General features: G+C 47.5%; 1 non-coding gene across 1 annotated transcript; it reads left to right on the top strand.

Moving 5' to 3' along the window:
- The first annotated feature begins 4,603 nt into the window (after positions 1–4,603).
- LOC113928103 lies at positions 4,604–4,710 on the top strand. The gene has a single exon (XR_003521787.1). It is a non-coding gene; the product is annotated as a U6 spliceosomal RNA (small nuclear RNA).
- Positions 4,711–14,530: the final 9,820 nt, after the last annotated feature.

Raw genomic sequence — 14,530 nt, 5'->3', positions numbered from 1 at the left:
ATAGCAGAAACCAACCTGCTCCGGCCTTGATCATTTTTCATTCCCATCTGCGAGGCACCTCCTCTGTAGGATCACCTTAACTGGAGCACCGCAACGTGAAGTGATTTGCGAGGAGCCAGCTGCGTAATGTGGTGCAAAGACCACAAATTGGATCAAAGGACATGAGCTCAGAGCCTGACACATAGTAAATGCTCAATAAATGCAAGCTGATTCAAGTCTGACCATCACAGGAACCCTTGCAGTGGAGGGGAGGCCTATGATCTTCTCTACTATCAGGGTGTTAGAGGAGGAGTCCCTTGCCTGCGTGCCCCCCAATTCAAGCCTATTGTAGTAGAGGCAAGTACCATTTAAAGCAAGTGATTAACACTGGGGCTTCTATGGATCTAGGGGCTCTCATCTATACATCTTTCAAAATTTAAACATGATTCCTTTGAATCCCTGGGAACTGAACAAGAAAAAAAGGATCTTACTCCCCCAGACAGGAAGGAGTAATGCCTTCCCCTAACTCAGAACATGAAGGGAGAAGAAAGTAGCAGAAAACAGGAAGATGACCCTGGACCCAGAGTTAGACAGCCTTGGCTGTGAACTCCCACTCTTATTAGCATTACTTATCTCACTCAGCCCCTGGACCCTTACTTGTAAACTAGGGATGATGATGACCACCTACCTGGGTTGCTGTGACAACAAGAGACTACAGATGTTAAGCCCCAGCACGTGATCAGCCCTCTATCTATGTAAACTATTATTGCATGGGATTGTCTAAAAGAACAGTAACACCCAGGTGGCTGGGGAATATAGCTCTGTAAGTAGGAGCCCCTAGAAAGAAGATTCTAAAATCATAAATCTTGGTCGCCTGGGTGGCTCAGTTGGTTAAGCGTCTGCCTTCGGCTCAGGTCATGATCTCAGGGTCCCTGGATCGAACCCCACACTGGGCTTCCTGCTCGGCCGGAGAGTCTGCTCCTCCCCCTCCCCACTCTGCTCCACTCCCCCCACTTGTGCTCTCTCTCTCACTCTCAAATAAATAAAATCTTAAAAAAAAAAATAATAGAACAGGCTTCTTATCTACTCAGACTGTCATTAAGCAGATTTCTCTGAGCATGAGGAGAGTTGCCCGTGTGGCCACCATGCTGCTTGGACCCTTAGGGTCAGCCACCATGGAGGAAGCATGCCACAGTCCTCTCTCTAATCTTTCTAGGACAGGCAATAATACTTTGCCCTTTCATCCTACATTTTCCCAAGGATACAGCACTCTGGGAAGCACCTGTGAATTTTCCAAACTTTTTGGCAAACGTTACTGAAAAGTAAAGATGACAGAGCCTGGCTCAGTTTGAAAAGATGTAGGTTCTAGACTCACATCTTTCCTGTATTATTTCTTAGGAAATGTAGGTTTCAAAACTTTTTTTTTTCTGATTATAGAATGAATATACCCATTTTGGAAAACACAGAGAGGCATTAAGAAATTAGCCTGCCCCCTGAGAGAACCACTGTGCATGTGCCAGCCTCACGTCTGCCATTCACTAATGCGTACCCCGGTTACCTTTGTGCTGTGGGACCCCAGTATGTTGGGAAGATGTTCTTACTGTCTCCTTGCCAGTTTTTCACCTGGCAGGGTTTGGCATGGGGAAAGTGAGGGGCACTAATAGTGGTTATCACAACGGTGAGAAATGGGGTGATGGAAAGTGTGAGCAAAGTGTGCGTTTAATGCATTTTGACTGTAGATGTGGTAAGACTAACTGTTGGCCTGGGGAAAAATTTCGTGGTAGCTAGGGGTTTCACCACCTAGAACCACAGTCCCTCACGTTTGAGAAACACTGTCTTTCAAAGCCTTGTTTCCTCATTTGTACAGTGGGGAGACCTCTATTTATACCAGATAAATTGTGTCAAGTTCCCTGCAAACTAGAAATGAAACAATTATCTCAAAGCCTACTTATTGCGGCATCTGTGGTCAGGGCCTTTACACCTTAACCATGGGTTCTACCCCTCTGCCTGACCAAGGTAGGCAGTGACCACCTGGTTTACCTTGATGGGCGGGGATGATGGGGAAATACAGAGGGAGAAGAGCTCAGGGTCAATCAGAGGCTATCCTGAGATTAGCTCTATCTCCTGATCACTGAAATAGTCCCTGAATTCTCTGCTCAGTCCTGGAAAGACATGGTCAAGGGGATAAATTGCTGGAACGGGACAGGCACCTCCAAGGAACAGTAGATATACTGACCAGGAGATGAGGTGATATTTTACAGAGCAACTACCCCTGTGCTGTTGGTGGCTACTCAGAATTGAAACTACCTACTTGGGGAGCCTTGGTGGCTCAGTGGGTCCAGTGTCTGCCTTCAGCTCAGGTCATGATCCCAGGGTCCTGGGATCGAGCCCCACATCGGGCTCCCCGCTCAGTGGGGAATCTTCTTCTCCCTTTCCCTCTGCCCATCCCCCGGCTCAAGCTCTCACTCTCTTGCTCTTCAAATAAACAAAATCTTTGGGAAAAAAAGAAAAGAAAGAAACTACCTTCTTTTTGTCATCCCAGTTACTGCCTGTCATAAATGCCTGAGTTGGGGTTGGTCCTATGTGTGGGCCGAGGAACAAACCAGACTTGCAGGACTCAGGGCACTGGTTGAGGGGTGGCTGCATTTCAGTGAGGAGCCAGAGAAGCAGGGTTGTTTCTCACTCCATAGCTATGTGGATTTGAACCCATTCCTCCCAGTTTGTCTACCTCTAGGGTGTTCAGACTTCCTACTGTTGACATTTATGGCCGAATCATTCTTAGTTGTGTGTGTGGGGGGGTACGTTTCTGCTCATTGTAGGATGTTTAGCAATATCTGGGGGTTCTACCCACTAGGTGCTAGTAGCAATGTTCCCTCCCGGTTGTGACAGCCAAAAATTTCTTCAGACATTGCTATACTGAGGGAAGAATTACCCCTGTCCTTGCCTCATTGAGAAAAACGGAGTTATCCTGAAGGAGAAAGAACTAACCAGAAGTCTTGAACAGTAGTTAGAGAGATGGCTTTAGGGACAGTCTCTTTCAGGGGGTTGGGGGTCAAAACTCACTCCACATCAAGGCCTAGCTAAAACTCGGCTCACATTTCCTTAAATGTATTACCTTAGGTTTGACCTTTGACACCAGTTACAGTTCCTTCACCATTGATCTGGCCCAAACACTTAGACTCTCTGAAACCTCTCTGTGAGCCCCTTCCTGTCTTTCTTGGTTCCAGGAGAGTTTCCTGCATCTCTGGAGGGTAGAAATGGGATGTGGGTCTCTCTGAGCTAAAATCAAGGTGTCTGCAGGGTGGTATTCCTTTTTGGAAGTTCTAGGGGAGAATCCATTCCCTTGCTTTTCCCAGTTTCTAGGGGCTGTCCACATTTCTTGGTTCAAGGCCCCCTTCCATCTTTTTCAAAGCCGGTGGCAAGCATATTCCTTAGCCACCCCTCCCTCTCTCTTGAACCACAGCTAGCCAAGTTTCTCTGCTTTTAAGGAGCGCCGTGATTAGATTGGGCCCATCTGGAGAGTCCAGGCTAGTCTCCCCATCTTGAAGTCCTTACTTTAATCACATCAGCACAGTTGATTGGCCATGTAACGTTTTGTCACAGGTCCTAGGTATCAGGGCCCTCGTTCAGCCTACCACACCTGGGCCAACTACCTGGCCTCTAACAACATCACTCCGGCTCGGTGTCCCCATTCCGAGGGGTGCAGGTCGTGAGCTCAGGGGTTTCAGAAGGTAGTTTACTTACTATGCGGTTATCACCCTTGGCACAATACCAGCTCTTTAGCCCCATGATTATTACCAGGCAGCATGGAGTCTACCTTGAGGCTTCAGGTGCCTAGAGCTGAGTGTTGCCGCTTCCATCAGCCTCCTCCGGTCCCTTTCCTCTGGCTGTCCCAGAAACATAAGCCTCCGGGCCTGACTCCCTAGGAGGAGGACGTAAAAGCTAGGGCAAGTCCCATCTTTTTCTCTCTCTCCCCACCACCCATCATGGCCCAGAGGGCTCTGCACCAACCGATATAGGCTCGGGTTGGCAAACACCGTGCTGAGAGGGTGTACCAGTACTCAGGCCACATTCACGCAAGTCTGCCTGATGCCCCTGCTGTTCTCTGCTCAGCACAAGACACCCAGGGCTGGGGACAGGCTTCTGAAAAATGGGGATAACTGTGAGAGAGCACACAATGGCTCACTGAATCCTCACAACAACCCTGCGAAGTAGGTGCTGCCACTACTTCTTACAGGCAAGGAAACTGAGGCAGCAGTATTTCGTGACTTGCCAGTGAGTAGGAGCAGTGGGATTCATGGCCAGGCAGGCTGGCTCCGAGCCTGTGCCTGGCCCCCGAGGCTACGGCGCCTCCTCTGTCAGGAGACCATCAGGCTCTGCTGGCAACGGGAGTGCTTTCTCCTACCCAGATTTGCACTTTTAAAAAGCACAGAGAGGAGCACCTGCGTGGCTCAGTAGGTTAAGTTTCTGCCTTCGGCCCGGGTCATGATCCTGGGGTCCCGGGATTGAGCCCCACATCAGGCTCCCTGCTCAGCAGGGAGTCTGCTTCTCTCTCTGCCCTTCACCCCACTCGTGCTCTCTCTCTCTCTAATATTAAGGTAAAAAATAAAAAGCACAGAGAGATGCACTCACTCTGGCAGCACATATTCTCAAATTGGAACGATACAGAGAAGAATAGCATGGCCCCTGCACAAGGATGACGCTCAAATTCGTGAAGCATTCCTAATTTTTTAAAAAAGATAAAACCCGAGAGGAGTACCTTGTGCAACATAAGGAGGCAGGCACCCGACCAATGGAGGTGGATTTGGGTTGGAAGCCTGAATAAGGTAAAGGTATGTTCAGGTTCTTCTGTTTACTGGCTGAGGGGCTTTAAGCAAATAACCCATCACCTCTGAGCCTCAACCTCTTCACCCATGGAACGGGGGTGACAGTAACCATACTGTGCTCACAGGGGTGTGGCGGATCAGATGAGATAAGGAAGGTGAAATGATCTGGTATAAGTTATTATTACGGTTCGAGCATGGGCTTCACACTTGTTGGGAGTGAATTTGGGACCGAGACCTTACTGGCCCCCACATCACACCACCAGGCAGCACCTATTCCTTCAGCACAGGATGCCAGCTCTTTTTTCATACCCTGCCACCACCGAGGCTCTTGCTGGAACCTCTGCAACTGTCTCCAGAGGGCACGCTGCCTCCATTCCTGCCCCTTCTGCCCCTCCCGCATTAGCTTTACTGAGGCCCACCCCTGCTGTTAACCCCAAGTTGCAACCTTCTATGGCCTGGGTCTGGAGGGTGCCACAGATGAGCCGAGCCAGGTGGGGCAGGTATGCAGACACGCGAGCCGCACCCTATGGGGCTCTCGTCCAAAAGGGACTCAGCTACTCCATTCCTATGGATTGTCTCCATGAGGCCAGATCCTCCCATGTTTAAGGAGAAGCTGGAAATCTGGGTAGTATGTGAAATGTAGGTCCTTATTTTTAAAAGTTGGCTCAAATTAAACACACACACTATACAGGCCAAACAAAAGCCATCTGCAGGATAAACTCAATCAGCCAGTTTTTTACTTTGTACAGGCTAAATCCCAAATCATGAACATGGCATTCTAGGCTCAGATTCAGCAATGACCTACCTTTCCAATTGTCTCTTCCCCTCACTTGGGCCTTCAGCTAGCCAAGAGGAGTTGTGGCTCCCAGGACGCCCGAGGCAACTCTCTGCCCCATGCACCTCCGCTCTGCTGGCTCTGGAATGCTTTTCTCCCAGTTCCTCCAGCTCTACCTTGAGAGTTCTACTCCTCCTCCTGGAGGCCTTCCCTGAATTCTCCCCAGCCAAAGAATAATTCAGTAATTATATACAATCTACGCCCCCTGGGCCTCTGGGGCACTCTTAGAGGTTGCGTTTCACCCCTGCCTGGCATGCACCACCCATCACAAGGCTTCAGAGAAAAGGTGTGATATTATATTGTAAGCAACTTGTGTGCAGAGTCCCCTCCCCAGCCGCCATCCTGCTGCCCACTAAGCCCCAGGATACTCCTTGTAGGTCCTGGATGCATGTCTGGGCTTCTTGAAAGCTCCAGCTTTAAGGAACTAAGCTGAGTTTTGCCTGGCCTAGCTAAACTCACACCTGGAAGACTGCGCCTAATCCTTGGAACTACTGCACTGGGAGCAAAACTCCCCCTTCTCCTTGCAGCCCCTCCCCAGGGCTCCATTCTTCCCCCGCATGCCCCGCATCTCCTAGCTGCGTCCTTGGTCACTTGGGATCTCGGGCCAGGGACTCTTAATGAGCCGAGCAGCCTCACCCACCCTGGGGGCGTGGATCCAGGTGCTAGCCTGCTGACCTGGTTTGGGGGATGACAGCATCACCTGGGAATGGGAAGAGATGGCTTGAGGGAGCAGCACCTGGATTTGGCTAATCCAAATCAGTACTGGTATTACCTTCCTAAAAACGTTACAGCCCAGGGGCACCTGGGTGGCTCAGTTGGTTGGGCATCTGCCTTGGGCTAGGGTCATGATCCCGGGGTTCTAGGATCGAGCCCCACATGGCGTTCCCAGTTCAACGGGGAGCTTCTTCCTCTCCTCCCCACTCATGCTCTTTCTTGCTCTCTTTCTCTCTAAACTAAATAAAATCTTAAAAACAAAACAAACAAAAAAACGTTAAGAGCCCAGAGGGGCCTTACAGACATTAAGATCAAAGGAACCCCAGAGAATTGCAGCTTGCCCAAGGACAAGGCAGTATGTGTCCTGGGTAGGATCCGAAATACCCAATTCCAACCTGAAGGACTTTTCCCACTAAGACATAGACTTGCTGCTATCATTCTTCTGCTAAAACTACAGGGGAGATAGCGCAGGGCCACCTTTTTCAAAAACTCCATTTTGCAGCTAAGCAAAGATCGGCTTCTGATTTCTTAGCCTTCCTGCCTTTGTGAATGTAGCGCTTGGGAAATCAATGCTTGCTGCCCCTCCAGTCATCCCCACCTTGGTGCAATTTCCTTAGCAGAAGGAGTAAGAGTGGCGTGCATCCACACATTTCAAACTCCTAGCAAAACGTGTCACAGGAGGGGACAAAATGAGAAAACTCTCATGGGTAGTTTGCTGCGATGTGTCTTGATCTGCTTTCCATCAGAGCTTGCCATATTTCCCTGGGAACATTCAAATAAGGAAGAGCTACCATTTAAATGACGAAAAAAAATTTTTACACTCAACACTACTTTTTCCAAAATAAGAGATTATACTGTCTCCTTCTCATGCCCACCCCGGAAACCTCTGTGTCAGTGTAGGAAGAGATTTAGTGATGGTAAGATGAGATTATTATCTTTGCTCCACAGACAAGGAAACTCAGGCCCAGAGCAGCTCAAAATCAGTTGTCCATGAATTTGTAGTCAAGTAAGTGGACCAGGTGCTGCGCCAGGTTCTGGAAATACAATGGTGGGCAAGATGGACACAGTCCTCACCCTCAGAGTGCTTCCAGCCTAGCAGGAGAGAGACTGTCGATAACTTATATGAAACTGAACATTAATAGAATATGTCACCCCAAAATATGCCACTTTGGCATAAGGATTATTTTGAGCTGAATGCAACGGAGAAACAGACCACAGAAAAAGCTCTCTGCTCTCTACCCTCTACCCAGGGCACAGACTTCCCATTGTGAAGGGATCCCCCTCCCCTCTCTTGTACCTGGAAAGGCAGAAGAACGAAATCATGGGAGAGGACTGTGGACTCATCAGTCCCAAGATGGCACCGAGAGTAAGTGCTATAACAAAACTTCCTGAACATCCATCTGTCATTACATTTACCTTCCCACAATGTACCAGGCCTAGAAGTTCAAAAGCCCTTTTAAAATGTCTTTCACTTCTCTATACATTCATTGTCCTCTGTAGAAGCCTTTAAACCTGACCATGTCTTTGGGGGGGGTCTCATTTCATGTCTATTGAGGCTCCCCGTATGCATGTGAAATCAACCTTTTTCTCCTGTTCATCTGTCCTTCGGCATTTTAATTTCCAGCGCCTCAGTCACAGAACCTGAGAGGCTAGAGGAGACAGCGTCCCTCCCCTACAACATCTTCTGGCATTTAGTCTGGTGTCCTTTCCCCTTCGTGATGCTGACACCACACTCCCAAATCAGCAGTGAAGGAGAGTTCCCAGGTGAGCTCAACTCTCAGTCTTTAGCTGCTCCTTTCAGCTGACCTCGTCACCACCCTGGCTGCCTCCCTAAAGCATGCTTTATTTTGAGGCGAGTCTGGAGATCTTAATCTTCGTGGTCCACATTTCATGAGTTCCTCAGCGGTATCTTTCAGGCTTGGTAGCCCAGAGCAAGCTGCCCATTGCTCATCTCTGTTGTAATGATGTGGCTTATCCCAAGCCAGAAGCCAGAGAGAGCATCAAAGAGTTTTTTGCTTAATAATACACTTAGTCATGCAAACCGTGGCAGGCTTTGATGGTTTCTGAGAAATGTCCAGCATTTCTAAGGAAGCTATCATTTAAAGTCAGCATTGTGACCTCTGATCATCCAAGCACGATTCCACACCCAAAGCCCGGAATTCTTTACGTCAACCCCCAGTGCGGGGTCTATCTCACAGTTGAACCCTGGCAGCTTTTGCTACCACGGAACCAGCAAAACCCAGCAGGAGAAACCAAAACTACTCTGAGGAAACAGGCCGATGGAGGCAGAATGACAACTGATATGCAAAGGTGTGTGTATGTTGTGCATTGCACCTTTGGGGACACCATGGAATTTTAAAAATTCTTATTTTGAGGTACTGCACAGGGAGCTTTGCCAGGCCCTAATGGTGGAGCTTCAGTAAATGTCACTGGTTGTTGTGAGTGCCTAGCCTCAGCCCCTCAGTCCCTAGGCACTGCGTGACAGGTATAAACCAGGGACGCCTTAGGCTCACCTGCTTGGGTGTCAGAGGTGGTCGGTCCCTTTAGCAGTCTATCCTGAAGTCTGCCCCACCTGCTATGTGGCAGTCCATCTTCCTTCTGTCCCTGAGCCAAGCAACTCCTAGGGTGGATCAGGAGCTCAATGGGAGTGAACTTGGATCCTTCCACGGCCAGGACACAGGCATGTTCAGAAATGGCTGAGAGACTTGAGGGGGGCTGGGAGGCTTATTGTAGGCGAGGTTGCAGGGAAGAACAGCGGGGATCCTAGGGGACCAGTCACAACTGCTAAAGAGCAGGGCGGGAAGGCCAGACTCAGCACCAAGTCCTGCGTCCTGGGAGAAACTCTGGCCCGAGGGCAGCACACACCTACCCACCACCCCAGCCAGCGACCGGCCTTCCAGCCCAGAATGTGCGTCCGCAGTGGGATCCCCCTGGGAGAAGCTGTGTGAGAGGAAAGGGACTTCCCTATGGGAGGAGAGGCGGTGGAAACCCAGAGCAGGTGTGAGGGTCGCTAAGAGCCCATCCGTGCGCCACCCCCTAAAGGCGTCCGAGGTGGAGGGCCCTGCGGCCAGACACTGCTGGGCCTGTGGAGAATGGCAGAGATGTGGACGGAGGCCCCGGGTGGCAGAGCAGCCGGGGGAACCAGGTCCGTGGGAGTGGGCGGGGCAGCAGGGAGCCGAGGGGCAGGCAGAGGAAGGGGCCAGGAGCCGTGGCCTGCCCGTCCTGCAGCTGTCCCCTCCCACCCACCACAGGAAGAGGGACTGCCACACAGAGGGCAGGGCACACGGCAGGACGAAGGGACCCCCAAGAAGGTGAGCCTAAGGCCTCCCCAGGGGATGCCTGCCACGTAGCGCTTAGGGACCCCCAGAACATGGGAGAAAAGGAATGGCACTCCGGACTGCACTTCCAGTGGGGACTCATATGGACCGGGAGCTCAAGGACTGAGTTTGCCCAGATTCTTAGGACCTAGGTGCTGTTTATTGCAAAATGAGACACTGGTTTAATGACAGGCTTTAGGGAGATTAAAAAGACAGAATAAAAAACACTATTACATTAGATATATATATATATATTTCAGAAATATTAGAATATGGTAAAAAAAATAGAACTTTGTATAGAATTGAGGTGACTCTGTCATATTAACATGGTGACATTTATCCTCGCAGGGCATGTGTTTCGGTTACACTAGGGTGTCAGGGGTGCTGAAGCCCGGCCACGTGGGTTTCAGAACAGCCTTCACAATCTGGGGAGCCCGTGGTTTGTTCGGGGGCCTCCTGACTACTTCTCAGGGCCCTTCCGCAGAGCTCCTTACCATTTTTGACCCTGAACTTTGCAGTTCAGGGATATTAGGAAGCTCTAGGAATGGTACCCACACGTCTCTCTTTTCTTGGCAAAGTTTCACTGAAGCTGCATTTATTATAGCGGATCTTAGCTTATTTTTTTTAAAGGAATCGTGTGGCATGTCCTTTGTGGATTTAAAAAAGTCTTCAAGGAAGTAAACATTCATTCCCATCATTTCTATTTCACTGAAAACATTTTTTGGGGAGGGGCGGTGGTCAGAATTAAGTTGGTTTATCTTTTTCTATTTCAAATGAGTTACGTGGGGCTTGGGGAGCATTTGGACTTTTACTGGTGTGGTATTTCTTGAACGATGGGGAATGAATTTTCCCTTGCTGGGCCTTCCCCTGCAAGCCCTGTACTCAGCAGCAACTGTTGGGAGGGCCCGGTCTCCTTACCCCATTAGCTGGTCGCCCTTCTTCCCCGGGTTTTGGGGCATCACTGAGCTTTGAGAGACCAAGGCAAATACCGTGAATGGTTGAGAAGCACAGGCTCGGAAACAGAACTGCCTGGGTCGAAATCCCGGCTCCTCCAAGTGATCAACTAAATGCCCCTGGGAAAGTTACCTCTGTCTGAGCCACGGCTTGTCACTTAGGAGAGTGAGGATAATAGCACCCACTTCATAGTCCTGCTGTGTATCTTAAATGGGTAAATGAAGATACAGCCCTTAAAACAGAACCTGGCACAGAGTAAGTGCTCAGTAAAAGGGAACTACTAACTCTGAAACAAGCAAGGCCAAAATGATGGACTCTGGTTTGAGGTGGACTCACAGAGCACACACCAGTCCGAGAATATTCCCCCACCATCCTGCCAAACTATACCTCCTGCGATTCAAGTCAGTCCTGGGCCAAATCGTTGTCTCACAAAGGCCCCTGCTAGAATGCAGACGTGAAATCGTATGAGGATAACTGATTCAGACCTGCTGGCAGAGTGGTTTCTCACCAGTGAAGTCTTGTGAGGAGGTTCTTGACCACTACAGGACACACTCAGACTGGATCCAAGAGACTGGATGAAAGTATGGTGCTTATGAAAAGGGGAACTGGGAATGAATTTTAAAGGAAACACATTCACATGGCTCAAAAAACCCAGAGGAATAAAGACACATGGTAAAAAGGCCACCTTTCATCAACCTGTTGATTTCATACTTACATATGGCAACCCAATTACCACTAACACCTCCGTCATGTCCCATACTTCTTTTTTGTGGTGCGAACATTTAAGATCTAATCTCTTAGCAACTTTGAAGTATATGATGCAGTGTTGAAACTATGACAATGCAGTGTTGAAACTATGACCACGCAGTGTATGAGATCCCCAGAAGTTATTCTTCTTCTACTTCCAAATTTGTACTCTTTGATCAACCTCTTCCCAATCCACTGCCCCACCCCCGCCACCCCCACGGCTCATGCTCTTAACTAACCCTTACTCTGTACTCTATCTGGGTAGCCTTGTAAATTACTTAACGTCTTGGAGTTCAGTTTTCTTCTCTGTGAAATGAAGACAGTGAAAATGGTCTACATCATCGTTCTGAGGATTAAATAAGGTAATGTACAGAAAGCATTTGGCACAATGTCTGGCAGGTCCTAACCCTCTCAATAAAAAGAATCAGAGTATTGGACATTCTTTTCCAGGCTTCATGAAAAACTTTCTGCATCTCAGAATGGAGTTTCAACAGCTTGTGCACTTCAGTTCCTCCAAGGGATGTTCTCCATCTCCCTTATAACCAGAGCAAAACCAAATGGGTCCGAAGAGGTGGGAAAAGGACAGTCCCTGGAAGATCTGCCCAGCTGATAGGAAACTAGATACAAGCTATTTGCTCTGTCCCTGCTGTGTGCAAAAGAAGGCAACCACTGGCATGAAGTTACACGGGAGCTTGACAGAGCAAGAGCTCCCAGAAATTTATACCTCACCGTGCATCAGCTCAATAAACCCTGGGTCTCCAGGTTACTGTCCAATTATTGGATTTTATTTTATAACAAAAGAAACGTAAGTTCTCTGTGTCAGATTAAAAAAGAAAAGACAGGAGAACTGTTCCTACTCTGGACACTTTGTTCTTATATGTTTATCCAAGTCAGCATAATAGTCTTGATCACTGATTTTGATTAGCCTTTGACATTTGTTTACATTTGAGCCGTTCTAAGTCATTTCCAGGAGCTTGGTATTAAGCCAGGTGATAGGAGGTTTACTGATACATATATGAAGCATGACAATATTAAAAGTAAAATTTGTGCTACAGTAACCGTTAATATCTATGTTTCCACTTTACCTGCTTTATATTTTTCTATTTGTATTTTATCTTGACCTCGATAGTTTTGGATTCCTTTGATCAAGTATTACATCTTGTAACTTTCTCTAGGTCCAAGTATGGTTCTTGTAATCAGTCAATGCTCAGTGAACATAGTTGATGACATTTTGCCTAGCACCAGAGCCAGGGCAAATACATCAGTAGGTGCTCATTGAGAAACTATTGAACACAACACCCAACTAAAAGAAGTTTCAAAAAGAGAATGAGAAAAAGAAAATTCTTATCTTTTTTTTTTTAAACTAGGCTCCATGCCCAATGTGGGGCTTAAATTTACAACCTAAGATCAGGAGTCACATGCTCTATGGACTAAGCCAGCAGGTGCTCCCAAAACTATCAGCTTTTTAAATACAAGAAAATGCCCCGGAATAGAACTCGGTAAGTGCCTGGTACAACAAATAAAGAATAAAAAGACCCACATCAAAGCTCATTATCGTGAAATCTCAGATAATCAGAAAAAAACAAAAAAGATCTTAAAAGTTTCTAAAAAGAAAAAGTAGGCCACATTCAAAGGGCCAGAAATCAAAACATCCCACTGTTCTCAAGAGCAACATTGAAAGCCACAAGACGGTGGAGGAATAACTTCAAATTTTTGAGTGAAAATCACTTCCAACCTAGACTTCTACTCTCAGATAAAACCTCAAATACGCAAATAGAATTAAGACATTTTCAAATGTACGAGAGTTCAAAAGTTATCTCCAATCTGTCTTTTCATAGGAAACTAGTGGAGTGTGTGCTCCACCAAATGAGGAACTATACCAAGAATGAGAAAGATGTGGAATCCCACAGAAAGGAGAAGAGGGTCCAAAGATGATGGGGAAGAGAAACAATACAACAGCACAGCACCAGGATTACTGTGCAATCCGTCCACGGTTGAGGAGAGATGGCAGGTTCTAGGAGGATTGTCTTTAAGAAAACTAGGAGTTACAGGGCACCTGGGTGGCTCAGTCAGTTAAGCATCTGCCTTTGGCTCAGGTCATGATCGCAAGGTCCTGGGGTCAAGCCCCACATTGGGCTCCCTGCTCAGCCAGGAGTCTGCTTCTCTCTCCCCCTCTGCCTGCCACTCCCCCTGCTTGTGCTCTCTCTCTCTCTCAAATAAATAAAAACTTAAAAAAAAAAAAAGGAAAAGAAAACTATGAGTTACTACAAAGGACTTGTATAGCTTGGACAGCAGTTAAGGATAAACTATCGTTAGTAATATAGCAAATTAAGTGATGAGCTGAGACAATTATTAACTGCAGAATAAACAATCTGTTGTCTAAAAAGGGTAATGTAAGTATAGTACACCAAATGGTCTACCTGTAACATAGTCATAAAAGCAGAAATTCTGAATAATCATTTAACCATAGATCATAATTACGTTTTGATTCAACAAATGGTGCTGGAACAATTTCATATCCATGTGCGAAAGAAAATGAAGCTCAACGCTTACCTCACACCATATAACTAGAAACAGAACACTGACCTAAATGTAAGAGTTGACAAATAAAATTTCTAGAAAACAGGGTGCCTGGGTGGCTCAGATGGTTAAGTGTCTGCCTTCGGCTCAGGTCATGATCCCAGAGTCCTGGGATCGAGTCCCGCATTGGGCTCCCTGCTCTTTGGGAGCCTGCTTCTCCCTCTGCCTCTCTCTCTCTCTCTCTCTCTCTCTCTCTCTGTCTCTCATGAATAAATAAATAAAAATCTTAAAAAAAATTTCTAGAAAACACAGGAGAAAATTGTGATCTCGGATCAGAAAAGACACAAGAGCTGGGAAAAAAAATTCATAAAACATATATCCGATTATAGACTTTTATCCAAAAGATTTAAGAAAAAATCTGTAGAACACATATCTGGTAAGAGACTTATAACCAGAATATATAATTCTTACAACTTTTTTTTGGGAAATCAACCCAATAAAGAAGTGGACAAAAGTTTCGAATAGGGGCGCCTGGGTGTCTCAGTCGGTCAAGCACCTGCCTTAGGCTCAAGTCATGATCCCAGGGTCCTGGGATCAAGCCCTGCATCAGGCTCCCAGCAGGGCCTGATTCTCCCTCT

This window comes from Zalophus californianus, chromosome 7 (assembly GCF_009762305.2).
Source record: "Zalophus californianus isolate mZalCal1 chromosome 7, mZalCal1.pri.v2, whole genome shotgun sequence".
Lineage (NCBI taxonomy): Eukaryota > Metazoa > Chordata > Mammalia > Carnivora > Otariidae > Zalophus > Zalophus californianus.
This window is presented reverse-complemented; position numbering and strand designations above follow the sequence as displayed.